The sequence below is a fragment of the Manis javanica genome, chromosome 3 (genome assembly GCF_040802235.1).
Source record: "Manis javanica isolate MJ-LG chromosome 3, MJ_LKY, whole genome shotgun sequence".
Lineage (NCBI taxonomy): Eukaryota > Metazoa > Chordata > Mammalia > Pholidota > Manidae > Manis > Manis javanica.
In genome coordinates this window covers 153094425-153114949 of record NC_133158.1, presented here as the reverse complement: position 1 = coordinate 153114949, position 20525 = coordinate 153094425, and the positions used below count along the sequence as shown (strand labels likewise).

Below are 20525 nucleotides of genomic sequence, written 5' to 3'. Positions count from 1 at the left end.
TCACAATGCTATGGGTTGGCTGAGCATTTCTGTGTTTCCTCTGGGCTATTCATTAGCATGCCTTCAGCCGGAGGTGGGTCAGCTCATTCTTTCTTTCATAGCAGAAGTTGAAAATCTCAGGGAATTTGGAGGTCAATGAGAGAGGAGGGGGCTGCATTTTGTGCCTTGTAAAATATCGTTTATCAATGCTTACATACAAATAGATAAAAAGAAAATTATTTCTAAAAAGTTTATAGCAAACTTGTAGCCCCTCAGACCTCCCTTCCTCCTCAGCTATCCAGCTCCTTGGAGGCAACTAATTTCAACTCTGTAAGCCATGTTTTGTGGTCCCTCCAGTTTTTAACATGTTCACTTACACCTCTTGCCTACCATCCACCCTTGTATTATAATCATATCTCTATTTTTTTTATTAAAACCACATGTAGTGCTTTTATTTGTATTGTTATCTCTTGAGGCACGTCATTGTACTAAGACTGTACTTTACCTTTTTCCCTGAAATTTAAACATTATTATTATTATTATTATTTTGCTTCCAACTGTATTAGTCTCTTTTATTCTTTCAGTATGCTTTTGTAGGTGATGAAATGTGTAAGGAATCCACTTCAAATGCTGGCACTGCTATAAGTATGGTCTTGCCCTTTACCTCACTCAAAATTAAGACTTTTGATTCTCAGTTTTGGTATTCCAGTCCCATAAGTAGTTCTCACTGGAGAAGTTATCTAAACACAGTCTTATGCTTTCTAGTCACAGTCTACTACCAGGGTCTAGCTTCTCCAAGAACACTGTACAGGATGGGTTCAAGTATATATTAAACTTAGCAGCATTCTCTCAAATGAGTTTAAATGCTTTTTATTATTAGACAATCTACATGACATGTTTTTTTATTTTTTAAAAAACCATGACTCTGCTCCAAATAACTCAAGGTCAAAATAAATGAAGAGTTCAAGAGGACATCAGTCCCATTTGTCTAAGTTCTGGTGTGTGAATGAAAAGCAGTAGCCAGTTACCACGACAGGGGACAGATCCAAAGAGTCAAAATTTGTTATCATTTTTCTATTTCTTTATAAATCATCCTCAAAGAAAATCATATATGGCAGTCACACTATCCTCGTGGTGGTCCAGCAGGGCAACCATGCCATCTGGATCCATGTTTTCACCAATAAAAAACTGGCAGTTTTTGAAATTTGCAAGAATGTGCTTGATATGTTCTGCAACTCCTGGCATAAAGGGTTTTACTCTTTCTGGTCTCTGTTCTTCAAGTTTGCCGTTGAGTTCATATCATCTTTGATGTACTTCTTGTAGGCTTCTTCTGTGAAGCCAGTTTCCTGCAAGTGATGGTTCGTGACAGTATCAACACCACTGATGACTGTGCTTCGGTACCTTCGCTGGGGCGGTCAGCGGAGGCCTTTCCACCAATGAGCGAGTCATCAGCGTTACCCGCCTGCCTTACTGACCGTCTTCCCCTCCACCTCCGGGCACCGTGATCTGCCGGATCTTGTAGATGTCGGAGAGCATCTCAGCATGGCTGCTGGGGTCGGGGTAGATGATCGTGAGGGCGGTTGGAAGGCCACGACCCTGGCAGTAGCTTAGCTCGGAGCAAGCGGGGTGCAGCCCAAGTGCTGCTGGGGGAGGGGAGAGCGGGCAGAAAAGCTACTTAGGTTTTTTAAAAAAATAGTTGATCACTTCCTACACACTCACCACTTTAAAATATACTTCATAGCGACTGTTTTCTACACAGCTCTGTCAGAAAATTTATCCTTCCTCCTCCCCTACTTTATTTTGTTTTTAATTGAAGAAATTCTTCCAGAAGCCCTCTTTTCTGCTCCAGGTTGTACTGATAGCTCTTTAAGTCGGTTGCCCAGCTGTAGACTCAGGACCTCACTTGCCAGCATCTTGGGAATTTTCTCTGCTTCTCTTGTTACATTTTCAGTTTCTTGAATTTGTCCTTCCTAGATCATGTCCTTATTGCACAGGGGTGTGTGCGTATGAGTAGGTGGGGTGGGGTAGAGATATACTCTGATAATATTCTGAGAAAGGGTGAACAAAGAGATTTTTGTTTTTGAAACTCTGTAAGTCAAAAAATGCCTTTAGTCTATCCTTATATTTGATTGGTAGTCTGGGTGCAGAATTCTAGATTGGAAATAATTTTCCTCTCAGGAATTTGAAGGCATCGATTTCCTCTTTGTAGCTTCTACTCTTGCTATTGAGTGGACCAATAATGCCCTGTTTCTTGATCTTGAAAAATGTGAGCTATTTTTTTTTTGTTCTGGTGTTCTGAAATTTCACAATAAGGTACATCAGTATAGGTCTTTCTTCATTCGTTGTGCTGGGCATGTGTGTGGGGCTTTTCTAGTCCTTAAGTCTAGAAAACGTGTACTCTTTTTTTGATAACAGCCCCCCACAATCACCACTCCCTTTTCTCTTTTACTCTTTCTCCCTTTCTGGAACTCCTGTTATTTAGATATGCAATATTTTATAATGATCTTCTAATGTTATTTTCTCTTGCCTATTGCACCACTTGACTTAGCTATTTTCTGAGAGATTTCCCAGACTTCAACTTTCAAGTCATATATTAAGCTTTTCATTTCTATTAAAATGTTTTTAATTTATAAGAGGTGATTATTTTCTGATTCTCCACTTTATGGCATAATCTTATTTTATGGAAGCAGTTTCTTGTATCTCTCTGGGAATATTAATTATATTTACTTTGGAGTTTTCTTTTGGTCTCTGGCGTTTCTCCGGGTCCTCCCTTCCTCCCTTCCGTTTTAGTCTTTGTAATTACAAATACCTGGTGATTTTTGGCTTCTGGTTTATATTAAAAAGTCAAGCAGTAGAAAGTTTAATGGAACCTCTGTGTGCATGACCATTGGTGAGCTTCCTTGGATCGGTCTGGAGCTCAGCTGGAATTTTCATTGGGGAACCCTGAATATCAGTAACTGTAGGGTTTTTTGCCCTTAGGTACCTTGATTTTATGAGCATTTCAGGAACTTCTGTGAGGCAAACTGGCTTCTTTCTCATCGACATTAAGGTTGAATTCCATCCTATTAAGTAATTTATAATTCTTTCATCTGTTCTATCTATACATAGTGGTAGGAAAGATGTTTTCTTGTTTAATGAAAAATGGAGTTTGTCAATTTATTATTCTTGTGGTTTGGGAGTATTTTTAAAGAGGGAAGTGGAGAGAACCATATTTACTCCACCACCTAGGACTGGATTCTAGAAAAAAAATTTGTGAGGATTATAAGGTAGGAAAGAGACTGTAAGGGTATAGTAGGCAGAATTCTAAAGATGTCCTGCCAGGATTCCTATCCTTCCTCTGTTTATTCAATCAAACACTAATCTGGGGATTGCTGTAAAGAACTTTGCAAATGGAATAAAAAAGACTATTAATACAGAGGTTGTCTTGGATATTCCAGGTGGGCCCAGTGTGATCACCTAAACCCTTAAACACAGAAGAAGGCAGGAGAGTCAGAGAGATGTGGCAGAAGCAGGAGAGAGGAGGTGGAAATCAACGAGATGTGAAGCCTGAGAAAGACTTGATCCACAATTACTGTTTTTGCAGACAGAGGGACCATGAACGGAGGAATGTGATCAGCTTCTACAAGCTGAGAACACCCCCTGGTCAACAGCTGGTAAGGAAAACAAGGACCTCTGTCCTACAACTCTGGCACTGAATGCCACCAACAACCTGAAAGAGCCAGAAACAGCTTCTCTCCCAGAGCTTCCTGATAGGAGCCCAGGCCTGCTGTTGCCTGGATTTTAGTCCAGCACCCAGCAGAGTACCCAGCCCAGCCCACTGGGCTTCTGACCAATAGATAATAATGGTAGCTTTAAAACATCGCTCAATTTGTGGTAATTAGTTATGACAACAATAGAAAGCAAATACAGAGAGACCACTTAGGCGCATGTGAGAGAGGCAGGAGGAGAGAGGGGGAAGTGTACAGCGGGAAGGTCTGCTCTGTATTGCAAATGGAGACTCCTTTGGGCATTCCTGAGAAAACATTACTTCACATGAACAGGAGCCATAAAAATACTCAGCTCTTTGAATTTCGTCTTTGAGTTAGGAGGATGGAAGTTATATTACCAAAGAGAGAGCTATGCTGTTTCACCATGTGTGGGAGTTTATTATGGTAAGTGAACAACACTCCTCAGTATTCCTGCCCTGTGCTTTCCCTCCCACATTAGCTGTGGCCTTGGTCATGTGACTTGATTTGGCCAATGATATCCCAGCAAATGTGACCCACATGTAGACTTGTAAGCACTCAACGCATCGGGTTTGCCCCTTTGAAAACTTTGTGCAGTTGCCACCTGTGAGGACACTGACTCCCTGTGAGGAAGCCTGCCACTGGGCGGCTGGGGGAAACGGGAAGCCTGAGGGACTGCAGGTTTATTACAGACCCTTCAGAAAGAATTCTCCTTTTAATCTATTTACATGATGCATGTAAACATTGATAAAATTAAAAGTATTTAAGAAAGCACCAAATCCAGTGCACAGGGCCTCTCTGCTCTCCTGCCTCCGGATTCTGAGATTTTCTGCCCATTATCTCCATTATCATCACAAAGACCCAGACTCCTCCTTAAGAGGCACCAGGAGGATTGAGAAGGAGGGTGGAGGAATTACCACACGCATATTAATTTCTCTTCTTTCACCGTGTCTCATAAGTAAAAAAATCATTTTCTTTGTGGTTGAGTGGGTGGTGGTGGTTCACTTCTCCATGTCTAATTTCATAAATATGTGCTTCAATTAGCTTTTGCAAATGAAATGACTAAGCCTTCATTCAATTTTCTATTTTAGAAGGACCATTAATCTGGAAAACAAATAAAAATAAATTAATTTTTAATGACTAATGCATATTTTCTCAAAATAAGACTTATAACAGTAATATAGCTTTAAATAGAGACTATAAGACCCCAAACTCTGGTGTTATGTCCTAGTGGACTAATTTTTTCATGCAGCATATCTAAGGGTCAAAAGTCAAATATAGAAAACTGTTCAAAAAAAGGATGTTTTTTTTCACCTGTTGTCTTTCTGTTTTAAAGACTGGGAACAATCTAATCTTCTCTAAGCAGTTTGACTAGAGAACTACATCTTTTCCACCAGGCACTGTTAATAGAAAGAAGCTGGGCAAAGATTTCAGAGATCAAAGTACAGTCAAACTTTATTTAATGGAAATGTTCAGGGGACAAATCATTCTTGTTAACTAAATTTTCTGGTTAACTAAAAATTAACCCAACATCCTTTGTTCAAATCTTTCCATAGAAAAATCTTTCTAAAATGCATTAGCCCCTTTAAAGCCTTGGGAAGTGTAAGGTGGTAAATGTAATTGAATCTTTGACGGTCGAAGTCCTTGCAGTGTCGCAGAAAGATCATTATGAGCACAAATGCTCATTGTGCTGTATGGTGGATGTAGATGGTCTAGGAGATTGTTTTGAGTGAACAATCAGCTCAAGATACAACTTGAAAGAGTGTGTGTATGTGTGTGAGATACATATCACATGTATTCCATTTATGTCTGTGTACTTTTCTCTAGAATTCAGACATTTTTTTAAAAAACATCAAAAGTGTCCCAAGTAATTGGCTTACATCAGTATTTTTCTGTATGGTCAACATTAAATTCCTCAAAACCAACTTTAAAAGGATCTGGGTTTGGTGCCCCACATTATATAAAGTTATGACACAGCTGTAATATTTCTTTAGGAACTTTCTGCCTTCACCTTCTTTGTTTTACCTTATAAAAAGACAGTATACAATATTACAGTCAGGATAACAACACAACTATTTTCAGTTCCACACATCACTTCCTAGTCTTCATCATATGCATGTATGTTTCTGCCAAGTTATGATCATAGTGTAATATAATTTTATATCTTGCCTTATTTACTAAATACCATATAAGAAACACTTTCAATGTTGCCACACAACCTTCATTCAACAAATATTTATTGACCTAAGATGTGCCAGGCACTATTCTAGGTGCTGGGAAATAGCAAAGAACAAAAAGGACTAAAATCCCTACTCTCATGGTGCTTACCTTATTGTAGATTATCATTTTGAATAGCTGCGTAGTTCCCTTTTGCTTTTAATGTATTTTCATACTCGCTGGTGGCACCCTATGACCTCGGGGCTCTAGGGCCCTTGTGTTGTCTTTATAATATTCTCTATGGAAAACTAGCTATTAGACTCTTAGGATGCTGTAAACTCACTCACCCTAAGGTGAAAAAATAAAATAGCGGCAACATAGCACTTATATTGCACTTAACCCTACACCAGGCATTGTTCTAAGCACTTGTGTTACACATTCAGATTGCAAAGCAATCTGAGGTACATACTATTAATAGCCCCATTTTTGAGAAGAGGAAATTGAGGGCAGTTGAACAAAGATATGAAACAATGTATTTGGAGAACATTGAAGCAATTATTCTAACTAATATTAATAATGGAACCTACTTTTATTAAGTGGTCATTATGTGCCAAATATTGTTTTGAGATTATCAATGCAGTGAATCCTCACAACCCTATTTTTTTAATTACGAAACGGAGGCACAAATTAGTAAGTAACCTGTCAAAAGTCACACTCCCAGTAACTAGTAGAATTGGAGTTTAAACCCCGGCAGTCACGCAGAGTACATACTCTCAATGATTTGTCTGTCGCCAGTTGATATTTTGACGTCTTGTTCTTCCAGAGGGAGTTTGTATTATAAGAGTGGAAAGGAAAAGCTATAGCATCTCTAATGCATGACTTCTGAAGCTGGAAAGTTTAATCCTTCTCCATGGACAGTACCATTTGGTCTCTGTGTGTTTTCACCCCAAGGACAGTTTGACCAGATCTCTAGCAAACAGACCTGTGAGAAAGTAATCAACTGGCAATGGATAATGCTGTTCACAAACAAAACTTATTAAAAAGCACAAAGCTTGCTGAGGAATGATAGCTTCTTGGTGATATTGAAAACTAAAAGTTGGCATGAAAATTAGACTCCTCGAAATGATGAACTCAAAATAAATCTTCAGACATCAGACCTTAATAACATTAGATCTGTCCAATTTGACCCAGATAAAATTGAAGTTAGTAAAAATGAGGGCAACAATAGAAAACCCAAGTTGGCAGAAATATAATCAGTAAAGGTTGATATGGACAAAAACTTGAACAGGGAATTGAACCTCTGTTGGAAATTTACATAGAGGAGAACTGATTCCAATAAAAATAATTTCAGTAAAATAAAAATGAGAATATAAAACAAAGATGGAAGGGGTTTCACTACAATGTATAGAAAATTGATCAAGCGTTTAAATTATCATAATAACATTCACCCTGGAAAATGGGTATTAGTTCTTTCCAGGTGAAAATTCATTAATGTGAATGTCATTCTGATGAAAATATCTTATTCATTCATACTTAGACAAAAGACTCTCAGAGTCAAATGGTGGAACCCACTCATCCTATTTTTTAAAATATAATGGCAGAGCTATGGCTGTCCTTGTTTGATATCTCCCCAGAATTCATTCCCTCTTTTTTATTCAGGTATGCACTGCCAATTGCCTATGTTGCACATCATTTTTAATCAATTTAGTTCTTTTAAGCATTCTGTTGAATTTAATTTGGACCTCAAACTTAATTTGGCATTTAGACTTAGAAGCAATAAACATACACTTATTGATCATCTATCTGCTTCTGTTTTGTTAGCAGCTGTGGGCATTCATCCAAGAAGACTCAATCCTTGACTTCGAGGAACACAACTTCAAGCTGGAGTATAGAGATACGGTAGCATAATTGAGAATACATGAGAAATATGATAGATAACAAATGAGCAGCAATTCAAATGGTGAAAACATCCTTTTAAATGGCTGCTAAGCACTAAGCATGGGACTGAGCTCTCAGTAAGCACATGATGAGTGTTGAAGAGGTCAGTGTTTGGAGTTGTTGGTTTTGAACACTAAATAAGATTTCTGTAATAGAGAGGAGGGCATTGAAAATGAGGAAAACGAGGTCTGAAATACTTCCTTCTTCGTGTTCTCATAGCACTTTGTCTTTTACAGCAGCTTTCCCATTGCATTATAAATACTTGGACAGATAGCTCTCTCCTCTATTTGGCCCACTTTGAGGGTAAGGATGGTGTCTTACTTGTCTTTAGAACGCCAGCACCTATCCCTACACCTGTTTCATAATAGGCACTCCATAAATATTTGCTAACTTATTGAAAGACTGAATGAGTAAATAAGCAAATAGGAAAGCCCAAAGAATATGCAGGGGTTAGCAAACTAACTAGTTTGGGTGGAAGTGGAACTAATCAGGAGATGGCTGCCTGGTCTTTATTCTGCAGATAATGGAAAAACATGGTAGATTTTCAGCATGGTAATTTAGAAGTGCTGAAATGACTCTGATAAGAAGAGGAGCAAGCCTTTCTCTGCTGGACTAAGCGCTTTGTGTCTGTTAGCTTGTATAACCCACATCATTCTCAGGATTAGATAATATTAACTCCATTTGTGTTGACTGAATCTCTAAGAGGCTAAAGAAATTATTTAGAATCACACAGTCATCAAGTGACCTGGTCAAGACTTGAACACTCGTGTGTTTTACTTCAATTCCATGCCTCCCTCTATGCCATAGTGCCTCCCTCAGGGAGTCACTGGTGGTGACAGGAAGCATGGACAGGACAATACTTGGACCATTGGTAGCTCTTATACCTGGGTCTCTGAAATGTGAAAATGAGATTTGTCATTGTGTGGCTCAAGCAGAGATTTAGTGATGAAAAGAGATAGATACACTTGCTCTCATTGTGTCCTTTGAACAGTGCCTCTCCTAGCCTGCAACTTCTCCTAGGATAAATTGCCTGGAATAGGGGAAAGAGAAGTGTTCCATCTATTACTATATAAAATCAAGCCTGGCTTCATCTGTGTCCTCGATTAATTATTCTCAATCAGACAACTCAGAGAGGTGACAGGTTTTGCTTGATGAACTCCAAAGGGAAAATTTCTGTTCCCTATCCTCGTCTGACCTTATTTAATTATCTGAATATTTGCATTAATATTTAACAAACGTTAGTGTCTACTGTTGGGTGTTCACCATGGTAAGCCCACAAGTTCTTTCTATCTTTAAAAATGGTTCTCTGTGAATTAATTTTTAACTCATTTCAGTAGCAGTAATAATACAATGTTCATTTGGTATTCCAGTAGCTATTAGTTGTATCTTGACACAAAGTGCTTTAAAATTCAGTCTTTATTTTCTGGTTGCCTGAAATAATATCCATAGTAGGTAAGGCCTTTCATCAAAAAATTGCTCCCAAATATTCTGTTCTAATGCCACCTTATTTCCTCCAGATCAGAATTTTAGTGGATTCATGGAAGACTTGAAATCCAATGTCCATCTACTGCTGAAGTACCAGGAGCAATAAATTACCTCTTTTTGTAGGTGATTAAATAACAAAGAGCAGCTGAGGCATCTCATTCTCACCAGGCCCAAATCACGCTATTGAATGAATTCTCTAACTGTGGGAGGAATCTTTCTAATACACAGGCAGAAAGGAGATGAAAGAAACCAACCTTTCAAAGCTTCATGCCATGGAAGGACGTGACTGTCTTCCTCCTGGGCGATCATTGACGTCCCATCAAGGTTGAATTACTGGCTGAATAGGTCTAGGAGGATGAATCTAAAATCAAATGCCAGTTGAATAGCACAATCTATGAAGAAAGGCAGTGGATGCAATTGGACAATCATGCGTGAGGGAATATAAGTTTGGTTTATTCAGAACTGAGAGTGACTGAATCATCTTGTCAGTCAGTGGTCAATACATATTCTAGGAAAACCTACCTTGTTTCAGATGACTTCCAGCCTGAGGATTTGGCAGAACTCTTTCCTCCTCATATAATTTCACCTTCTCATTCCATCTGTTTCCAGTGGAAAACTGACTCTAATTATCTGCAATATTTGGGGCTGTCCTATCAATTTCTACTATATTGAGGGAAACTGCTTTCTTTTAAGTTATGGATAATCCTCATTGAATGTTCATCTTTGCGGTACTTAAATTGTGACTCAGAGCATTTCACATTGGACTAGTCACAAATGCAGTTGTGGAGTTTGAAAGTGTTTAATCTGGATGCAGGCTCTGTTCTCTGAGCTCTAACTACTTAGTGTGCCCTGGGTAAGCCCTGTCAGCCTCCATGGGGGCTTGTCAGCAATGCAGGCTCTCAGGCCCCACTCCAGACCTTCTAAATCAGTATCTGCCTCCTACCAGGATTCCCAGGTAAGTCATATGCACATTAGAGTGTGAGAAGCGCTGTGCTCAGAGCATGGGGTGGAGGGAATGTTGCAGAATGACTCAAGGAACATCCAAACTGACTGGCAGAAGGTTCAGTGGAGGAAGGAAAAGAAGGATGAGACACAAGCATTGGAAAGTGGGAGAAAAAGCTTCTCAGAAGCCAAAAAGGGACATTCAGTAAGGACAGGGTTAGACCTTACTGTCAAATATTGGAGGGAAGCTAGGGAGGGTACATCTATAGCGTCCTACTGGATTTGGCATGGGAGAGGTTCTTGGGGCAGAGACAGAAGCCAGATTGTGGGTAAATTTGATCAGGAAATAATGACTGAAGGGTTTGACTTGCTGAGAAATTTGACAGCTTTGGTGTTGAAAAGAGGTTGGAGAAGTCACTTTGGGGGTTAGCACCTGTGAAGACAAAGGAAGGGCTGTAATAAGGAATGATTGAAAATGAGTACTGAAAAATAACCCTTTCCATGCTGGGGGTGGTAGAAATCACACGGCCGATAGGGAGAGCCTTTATTGGCGGAGGATGTCTTTCTGGTAGAAGAGGGTCTGTAGGTGATGAAATGATAATGCATGAGGACACAGGCCACCGTGCGAGGAAGTCTTCTTGATTCAGTAGGAGAGGCCTTCTGCTAAGAACTGATAGGAGAACCTAAAGAAGGCTAAAAAAGATAAACAATGTTTGCATGTTAAATGTTTGCATTGCTCTTACAGTGAAGAAGAAAATCTTTACATTGCTCTACTTGAGGTTGCAAAATATCTTTGATAAACAGTATAATTGGTGACTTGATTAAATTTCTGGGTTTTGGATTTCAGCAGGTTGGAGGTTATTGCTGTATGGTCAGCATGAGTCAGCATCTGGTGCTCCATGAATCAGAAGCAGCCCAATTTGCTCTGCATGTCAGGTATTCCCTTCTCACATCCAATAATTTGATTTCTGAACCCCAAGTCTATTGAATTTATAATCTTGAAACTCCTTGTCACCACTCATTGACAGATTCAATGGCCATTTTCCAGTTATCTTCTCCGTTTTTCTGCAATATTTGAAAAAATTGACCATTGCTCTTTCAATAAAACTGTCCTTATATATTTTAAAATCAACAGTATTGAAGAATAGTACATTCAATAAGTTGCACCCATTTTAAGTATGTAGTTTGTTGAGTTTTGACAAATGTATATATGCATATAACCATCACCACAATGAAGATATAGAGCATTTATATCATTCCAAAAGATCCCAAAGAGGCAACCACAGGACTTTCACATAAATATAATCATACTATAGGCATTCTTTCTGTGTCAGCCATTTTTATTCAACATGATATTCTTGAGATTTATCCATGTTGCTGTATGTATCATGTTTGTTCCCTTTTATCATTGATTAGTATTCCATTTAATTGAGGAGCCATAATTTCTTTGTCCACTTGCCTGTTGACAGACATTCGGGTTTTTTCAGGTTTTAGTTATTATGAATAAAACTGATATGAGCATTGACTACATGGGTGGGCATAAGTTATCATTTTAGAAGCAAATATTTAGGAGTGTGTCACATTATATCATAAGGGCATCTTTAAGGAACTGCCAAACTGTTTTTCCAGGTGGGTTGCACTCCCCACAGCAACATATAAGAGTTCTAGTTGCTTTGCATTTTAGCCATTCTAGTGAGTATATAGTCGGTACCTCACTGTGATTTTATTTTGCATTTCTCTAATGATTAATCATATTGAGAATCTTTTTGTACATGTTTTCCACTCCTACATCTTCTTATGTGAAGTATCTATTCAAATATTTTGCCCACTTCTAATATTTTCTTATAAGTTAGGCTGTAGGACTTCTTTCTGTATACTAGATACCAGTCCTTTATCAGATATATTTATTACAAATATTTTCTTCCAATGTATGAATTGACTTAACAAGGTCCTAAGAAACAGAAATGTTTAATGTTGATGAGGCTTCATTTATCCACTTTTCCTTTGATGATTTGTATGTCTCATCTGATAAATCTCTGCCTCCTCCAGGATTGAGAAATTTTCTCCTATAAAACTGCCTTATATTTAACTTTAATGGCTTCTTCACTTTGTTAGATTGCACCAATCTAACTTACTCCCTGGTTGTCTTTTTTCCTTTCTGACTCCTCATCTTTCTATCCCTAACCATAGGCACTTCCAAGCTTTTTCTCCCCTTGATTATCAAATAATGCATGTTCATCAAAGCAGATCTAGAAAGCAAAGGAAGGGCAGTAATGATAATAATAGTGGCACTGATTTTGAGTGCAGTATATACCATATGTTAGCTATATGATGGTAGAGCACAATAGTTAAGAGAGCAAGCCTGGAAGTCAGCTGCCTGGGCTAGAATTCTATTTCTACCACCTTTTAGTTGCATGGTCTTGGGCAGTGTTTCACTCAGTAAAAACTTATTTATATGACCTAATAGCAGTTTGCAGTAGGATTTTTGGTAGCAAAGGATACAGAGCAAAAGCATAAGGGAAAAATGTGTGCATCTTCAAAGTCCAGAGAGATCAGGCACAGGTTTCTAAAGCTCTTCTTCACCTGAGGCCACATAGGATATGCTTTCTCTCTGGCAGAGAAACAAAGGGACATGTATGGAATGTCTCTGCCCAGGGATGACTCCTTGAGTCTCAAGGTTCAAGGCCTTTATGCAGGGTCTGGTAGCACAGGCATATATCCGAGTATATACTCTGCTGTGGCAACCCAAAGTAGTACCCAATATGAAACCAGGTACACATCACCAGTCCTGATATTAGCACAGAGCAACCTGACAAGCCAGTAGGACATGATCCATTGCTCCACGTGTATATAACAAAATCCTCACTCACCAGTACAAAGAACTCTCAAGAGCCACATTCCCAAGGGCTGGCCAATGGTCAGTCATGGTTCTTCTGGAGACAGTGAGGAGTAAACAACTGTACCTGCTGTGTTCGTGCTTTCCTCACAAGTAGTCTCTTGAAAGTCTCATTTTTCCCCACATGGAAAACAAGGGAAAGTGTACTTCCTTCATAGTGTTATTCTAAGAATTAAATGAGATTATATGTGTAAAGCTTTCAGCATTATTTTTGGTACATAGTTATTGTTCAATAACTGCCTCCTCTGTATAACTATAACAATATCAGTTTCATTAGGTTATTGAAAGGATGAAATATAAGTCTTGTAAATAGAGAGTTTAGTACAGAGCTTGACCCTTAGATCCCCACTAATCTTGGTGCCTCCTATAACTCCATTATCCAGAAGAAATTATGATTAACATTTCATCATATATACCTTATATTCAATTTATTACAATTAACTTACACTGTTTTTCAATAAAGTAAAGGATAAATTAGCACACTTTTCAAAGCAGACACATGGAATTGTCCCCTAAGTGGATGATAACAGCAGAATTTGTGGCAACTGCAATGTCTGAAGTGCCTGGGTGGCCTTGGCAAATGCTGGAAGGTATACATACAGTTGTTTAAGCGGCAGAAACAGGGCCATTGCTTAGCCTCTCCTCCTTCCTGAGGCCACGCAAGGCTGCGTGCTCCTAAAATGAGGATCTGTGACCACGTGTCCTTAACTTTCACTCTTTAGCCAACAAATAGTTCCTGTCTTCTGTGTAGCAAACATGATTCTAGGCACTGTGGAACAAGACCCACAAGGTCCTTGATTCTCTGTCTCCTGGTTTTCCCTTCTTTCATGTGTGAACACTCATTTTAAATTAAGTGTCCTTTCATTATTCATGGCGTTTTAGGGATTTACCCAATTGGATAAAGCTGGAAATGAATGAATGACAGTGGTCTTTTACTTCATAGTTTTGCTTTTACAGAGTTGAAGTCATACTGTATTCAATGTTTTGTCATTTTTCTCCCACCACTCCCAGTCCCAATCACAAGTAGTTTTTCCATATCATTAAAATATTCTCATTAATGTTTATAGGTAGTTTTGTTGCAGCAAAGAAGAGATTCCTTGGACTCACATGGTGTCCTCTTGATCAGTGGCTTTCCAACTTTTTGGACGATAATCCACATGAAGAAATACATTATACATTGTGACCCAGTAATCACACACAAACACACACCCCTGAAATGGAAGTGTCATAAAACAACACCTGCCATTCCTACATTTTTCCAAAATGTTGGTCAAATATACCAGGAGAAATGGGTAACTACTCTTAATAGCCTTGGGTTCCCAAAGTTGGATAAATGAGAGTTGTTAGCACTCTTTCTCTTATTTCCTCCCACATCCCATCTGTTTTGGTTTTCCTAGAATTAGAGCCTGAGGTAAGGCTTTGAATGCGGGTCACTTATTTGGGAGGTGGTATCAGGAAACAGCGCAGAAGTGAGAAGAAGGGCAAAACAAGGTGTATCATGGAGTTAGTTGCTGCCGTAGATGATTGGGCTCAATCTCTTCTGAGATTGGGTGAGAGGGTCCAAGACACTTCCCCACTAGGCTGCAGAAAAGTGGAGATGAAAGGCAAGTGCCTGGATGGGGGTTGTCATCACGCTCAGAGGCCTCCACATGGTACCCACAGAAACAGGAGTGAGCCGGGAGCATGTGATGCAGAGCGCAAGAAGCAGCTGCTGCTTCCTCCGAGCAGGAAGGGGTGAGCTTCGGGACTTCATATGTTCCATCCAAGACATCACATCTTCCTCCTCCCTAGGCAGCTGGTCTCAGGTTCATGCTGCCACAGTAGACAGAACCTGAAGAACTAACTAACTCCTTCAGACTTGGCCCTCAGCACATAAACATACTTTAGAAAAATCTATCTTTCTCAGTAAAGCTATTTTCTTGCTGTGGACTCAGATGGATATCTAATTTCAGTTGAGGCTAGAAATATCTTCTAGATAAGAGGGCACCTCCACACTCCATTGATGCCCCTTATTGTTTCAGGGGGTGGGGGATTTAGAGATGTGGAAATAGCTTTAAAACGAGTTCCAAAATGTTCTTTCTCTTACTTTAATTGTGATTTGTAAGTATAGGATCCATCCATATAGGATGGATATACTATAATATTTTTAATTGTAAACTTTCCTAATATTGGACATTTAATTTGTTTCCATTCTTTCAATATCACCAATAATCTTGTAGCAAACATCCATGTGTATAATTCTTTGTCTGAGTCTCATATTATTTGACCAAGGTAGATAGGTCAAAGTGGAAATAGAAAGGTAAAAAGTATGAAACTGGTAAAACCTTTTGAGCCATGTTGTCGCATTGTTTTCCAAAAAGTGTAGATTTAACTAATTTACATTCTCATCTGTCATGTGTGTATATTAGGCAATCTTAAAAACATTTTTTTAATTCTCAGTTTTGAAAACTTAAAAAGCATAGGGTACAAATCATAATAATAAGTAACCCACAATCCTGTGACAGCCACTATTGACATTTCAATATATTTCATAGTTATTTTCATTCATATACAGTGTATATGTCCCATTTAAGAACAAAATGGGACATACCACGTATGGAGTTTATATTCTGGCTTTCTCATTTAATATTATATTCCATTTTCAGAAAGATAATTTTAAATGGTTGCAAAATGTTTCATCTGTGTCTGTTAGGAATTGTGTTTGGCTGCTATGAACAGTTTGACTAGCATAAACATATAATGGTTTATTTTTTCCCCTATAATGAGACATCTGGAAGGAGGCAGTCTCTGGCTTTGTTACAGTGGTTCAAGGATGTCAGAACTGCAGTCACTACAGTTCTTCTGGATTTTCTCTCATGGTCTTCAAATGGCTTTTGGAGAGCTTGAGCCATCACATCAGTGATCAAAACAACTGGGGCCAGGCAGCAATCCAGACCTTGGAAATCTCACCCAAGGACTTCTGCTTATATCTTATTGGCTACCCTTCTCTGCAAGGAAGCCTGTGAAATGTGGCATTTTTAGCTAAGCACATTGCTGGCCACAGTAACATAGGGTCTTGTTAATGACAATGAAGAGGAGAATGGAAACTGGACAGTCAGCAGTCTCTGCTACAGCATCATTGAATGTAATGTGTATTTAGCCAGTTTCCTATGGACTATTCAGGGTTTTTTCCATAATTTTTACCATTATATCAATTGCCATGGTAAGCATCTTTGTACAAACAACTTTACATCTTTTATTATTTCCTTATGATAAATTCCCAGATGAAATTAATAGATCAAATCATGGAATGCAAAATTGCTTTCCAGAAATGTTCTACCAATTCACACTCTCACCAGCAACATATAAAATTGTTGGACAGTCTTTCTGAGAGTCATTCATTGAATACTTGCTTTTTGTCCAACTCCAGATGGTCCCTTGTGATTCTTTTTTGAATATTAATATCATTCACAAATGTTAGAAAATGCAATCAATCCTTAAATAGAATATTTCAAAATGGCAATTGCTGAGAACTATGCCTTTTATTTAATTAAACATATACCAGAAGAAAATGTCCTTGGAGAATGATCCTGCAAGGTAACAAACACATCTTAGCTTTGTATGTTCTTTATTTTGATTTTTGAAAAAGTCCCTGAGATGGTTTTGATACCAATAATGACATGGGGCCACAGGAGAAAGGATGACAAGGTAAAGACCCATTAAAAAACCTATCAAGGAACCGAAATCAACTTAGGATCTTTAAAGTTTAATATTAGAATCTATTATGGAAGATATGAATCTTAATACAACTATAGCTATTCTGCAAACCAGTGCAATTTTGGTGAAGTTTTGAAGCCCCATATATTGAGTTGCATTCTAATGGAACTAAAGTTAGCAGAAACAATGCATGGTTAAATCACTAAGCCAGATTCCTTCACAGTCCCAAGAGTGAGCCCCAGTTGGATACATTTAGAGGTGTATACAGTTAATATATTCTCAAAAATTTATTCTTCAAATACATTTCTGATAGACTGAAAATGTAAATGCACTACCAGATTAAAATGAAAAGAAATCATAGTAGACCCTGTTCAGTTATTATAGTAAAATTAAAAAGCATTCACAGCAAATCTTTTAGTAAAGATCACTTTTTAAACAAGAATAATCATCTGATAATTCATGTTTTGAGAATTCGCTTTTGTACTTCAGGTTTCCTTAAGGCAAAGTAAAGCTCTTTCAAAATTTCCATGGCTGTTAGCTATCCTGGCTCAAACAAAGAACACCATTAGAAAAAGTGATATTCCCGTGTGTGTTCTCGTAATATACAGTCTGTGTTCTAACTAGTGCTATGCACGGTCATCTACCTCCCCAGAACATCACACAATAACTATTTTGTGGTAAATATAGCTCAGCTCTGGGGTAGATTTGGCAGGCCATGTCTTGAACCCAGGGAGCAGGGGCCATCTTTCTGTCATGAGGGTGGAGACTAACAACCATAAATTGCTTCCCACCTCCTTGGGGCACAAGTAGTCTCAGTGCTTAAAACTAGACCAATAAACAGTTGCTGCCTTTTTTTTTTTTTTGGTTTTCCATTTTTTATGAATGTCCTTAAAGGCATAGCTGAGGCATTTGTAATCAGTTAAAATTTTAAAAAATGTATTCTCTTATAGCTGCATACATAGCTGTATTCCAGATAATGGGTCCAAGATATTTTTGCTGACTTTTTTGAACTAGAGGAGGTAGATGATATTGTATCTTAGTTAACTGAACATCTTTATTAAATATGTTGAAATATTTTATGTTTTCAATTAGATGTGAGATTTGAATTCATCTTTTTTTCTTATTAAGGTATCATTGATGTACAATCTTATGAAGGTTTCACATGAAAAACATTGTGGTTACTACATTCACCCATATTATCAAGTCCCCCCCACACCCCATTGAAGTCACTGTCTATCAGTGTAGTAAGAAGCCACAGAGTCACTACTTGTCTTCTCTGTATTACACTGTCTTCCCCATAACACCCCCATACCATATGTGCTCATCATAATACCCCTCAATCCCCTTCTCCCTCCCTTCCCACCCACCCTCCTCCATCCATCCCATTTGGTAACCACTGGTCACTTCTTGGAGTCTGTGAGTCTGCTGCTGTTTTGTTACTTCGGTTTTTCTTCATTGTTATACACCACAAATGAGGGAGGTCATTTGGTACTTGTCTTTCTCCACCTGGCTTATTTCACTGAGCATAATATCCTCTACCTCCATCCATGTTGTTGCAAATGATAGGATTTGTTTTCTTCTTGTGGCTGAATAATATTCCATTGTGTATATGTACCACCTCTTCTTTATCCATTTATCTACTGATGCACACTTAAGTTGCTTCCATATCTTGGTTATTGTAAACAGTGCTGTGATAAACATAGGGGTGCATATGTCTTTTTGAATCTGGGATCTTGTTTTTTTGGGGTAAATTTCTAGGAGTGGAATTCCTGGGTCAAATGGTATTTCTATTTTTGTTTTTTGAGGAACCTCCATATTGTAGTTAAACTAATTCACATTCCTACCAGCAGTGTAGGAGGGTTCCCCTTTCCCCACATCCTCGCCAGCATTTGTTGTTCCTTATCTTTTGGATGTTGGCCATCCTAACTGGTGTGATTGATATCTCATTGTGGTTTTAATTTGCATTTCCCTGATAATTAGCGATGTGGAGCATCTTTTCATGTGCCTGTTGGCCATCTGAATTTCTTCTTTGGAGAAGTGTCTGTTCAAATCCTCCACCCATTTTTAATTGGGTTATTTGCTTTTTGGGTGTTGAGGCGGATCCGTTGTTTATATATTTTGGATGTTAACCCCTTGTTGGATATGTGGTTTATGAATATATTCTCTCATACTGTAGGATGCCTTTTTATTCTACTGATAGTGTTCTTTGCTGTACAGAAGCTTTTTAACTTGATGTAGTCCCATTTGTTCATTTTTGCTTTTGTTTCCCTTGCCTGAGGAGATGTGTTCAGGAAAAAGTTGCTCATGTTTATATTCAAGAGATTTTTGCCTATGTTTTCTTCTAAGTTTTATGGTTTCATGACTTACATTCAGGTCTTTGATTCCTTTTGAGTTTACTTTTGTGTATGTAGTTAGACAGTAATCCAGTTTCATTCTCTTACATGTTGCTGTCCAGTTTGAAGCTAACATCAACTATTGAAGAGGCTGTCATTTTCCCCTTTGTATATCCATGGCTCTTTTAGCATATACTAGTTGAACATATATCCTTGGGTTTTTATCTCAGCTCTCAATTCTGTTCCATTGATCAATGGGTCTGTTCTTGTGCCAGTACCAAATTGTCTTGATTGCTGTGGCTTTGTAGTAGAGCTTGAAGTCAGGAGCATGATCCTCCCAGCTTTATCTTTTCCTTCTCAGGATTGCTTTGGCTATTCAGGGTCTTTTGTGGACCTATTGAATTTTAGAACTGTTTGTTTTAGTTCATTGAAGACTGCTGTTGGTATTTTGATAGGAATTGCATTGAATCTGTAGATTACTTGAGGCAGTATGGCCATTTTGACAATACTAAATCTTCCTACCCATGAGCACAGGATGAATTTCCATTTACTGGTGTCTTCTTTAATTTCTCTCATGAGTGTCTTGTAGTTTTTAAGGTGTAGGTCTTTCACCTCCTTGGTAGGGTTTATTCCTAGGTATTTTGTTCTTTTTGATGCAATTGTGAATGGAATTGTTTTCCTGATTTCTCTTTCTGCTAGTTCATTCTTAGTATATAGGAATGCAACAGATTTCTGTATTTCTGTATATTGATTTTGTATTCTGCAACTTTGCTGAATTCAGATATTAGATCTAGTAGTTTTGGAGTGGATTCTTTAGGGTTTTTTATATACAATATCATGTCATCTGTAAACAGGGACAGTTTAACTTCTTCCTTGCCAATCTAGATGCCTTTTATTTCTTTGTGTTGTCTGATTGTCGTGGCTAGGACCTTCAGTACTATGTTGAATGAAAGTGGGATGAGTGAGAATCCTTGTCTTGTTCCCAATCTTAAAGGAAAAGCTTGTAGCTTCTCACTGTTAAGTATAATGTTGACTGTGGGTTTGTCATATGTGTCCTTTATTTTGCTGAGGTACTTGCCCTCTATACCCATTTGGTTGAGAGTTTTTATCATGAATGGATGTTGAATTTTGTCAAATGCTTTTTCAGCATCTATGGAGATGATCATGTGGTTTTTGTCCTTCTTTTTGTTGATGTGGTGTATGATGTTGATGGATTTTCGAATATTGTACTCTCCTTGAATCCCTGGAATAAATCCTACTTGATCATGATGGATGATCTTTTTTATGTATTTTTGAATTAGGTTTGCTAATATTTTTTGAGTATTTTTGCATCCATGTTCATCAGGGATATTGTTCTGTAATTTTCTTTTTTTG

The 20525-nt window shown here is 38.2% G+C and overlaps 1 long non-coding RNA gene and 1 pseudogene across 7 annotated transcripts in view; one reads left to right on the top strand and one right to left on the bottom strand.

Moving 5' to 3' along the window:
• The window catches only part of LOC108387343 (uncharacterized), a 280040-nt gene that overhangs the window by 247614 nt on the left and 11901 nt on the right, over positions 1-20525 (top strand). For 6 of the 7 annotated variants that reach the window (XR_012129445.1, XR_012129447.1, XR_012129449.1 and 3 more), the window contains one exon: positions 11074-11162. The exons of the other annotated variant lie outside the window; for it this stretch is intronic. This is a non-coding gene — a long non-coding RNA (uncharacterized lncRNA). The remainder of the gene's footprint in view (positions 1-11073; positions 11163-20525) is intronic. 7 annotated transcript variants of the gene reach the window in all.
• LOC108387337 (translationally-controlled tumor protein-like) lies at positions 952-1892 on the bottom strand (annotated as a pseudogene).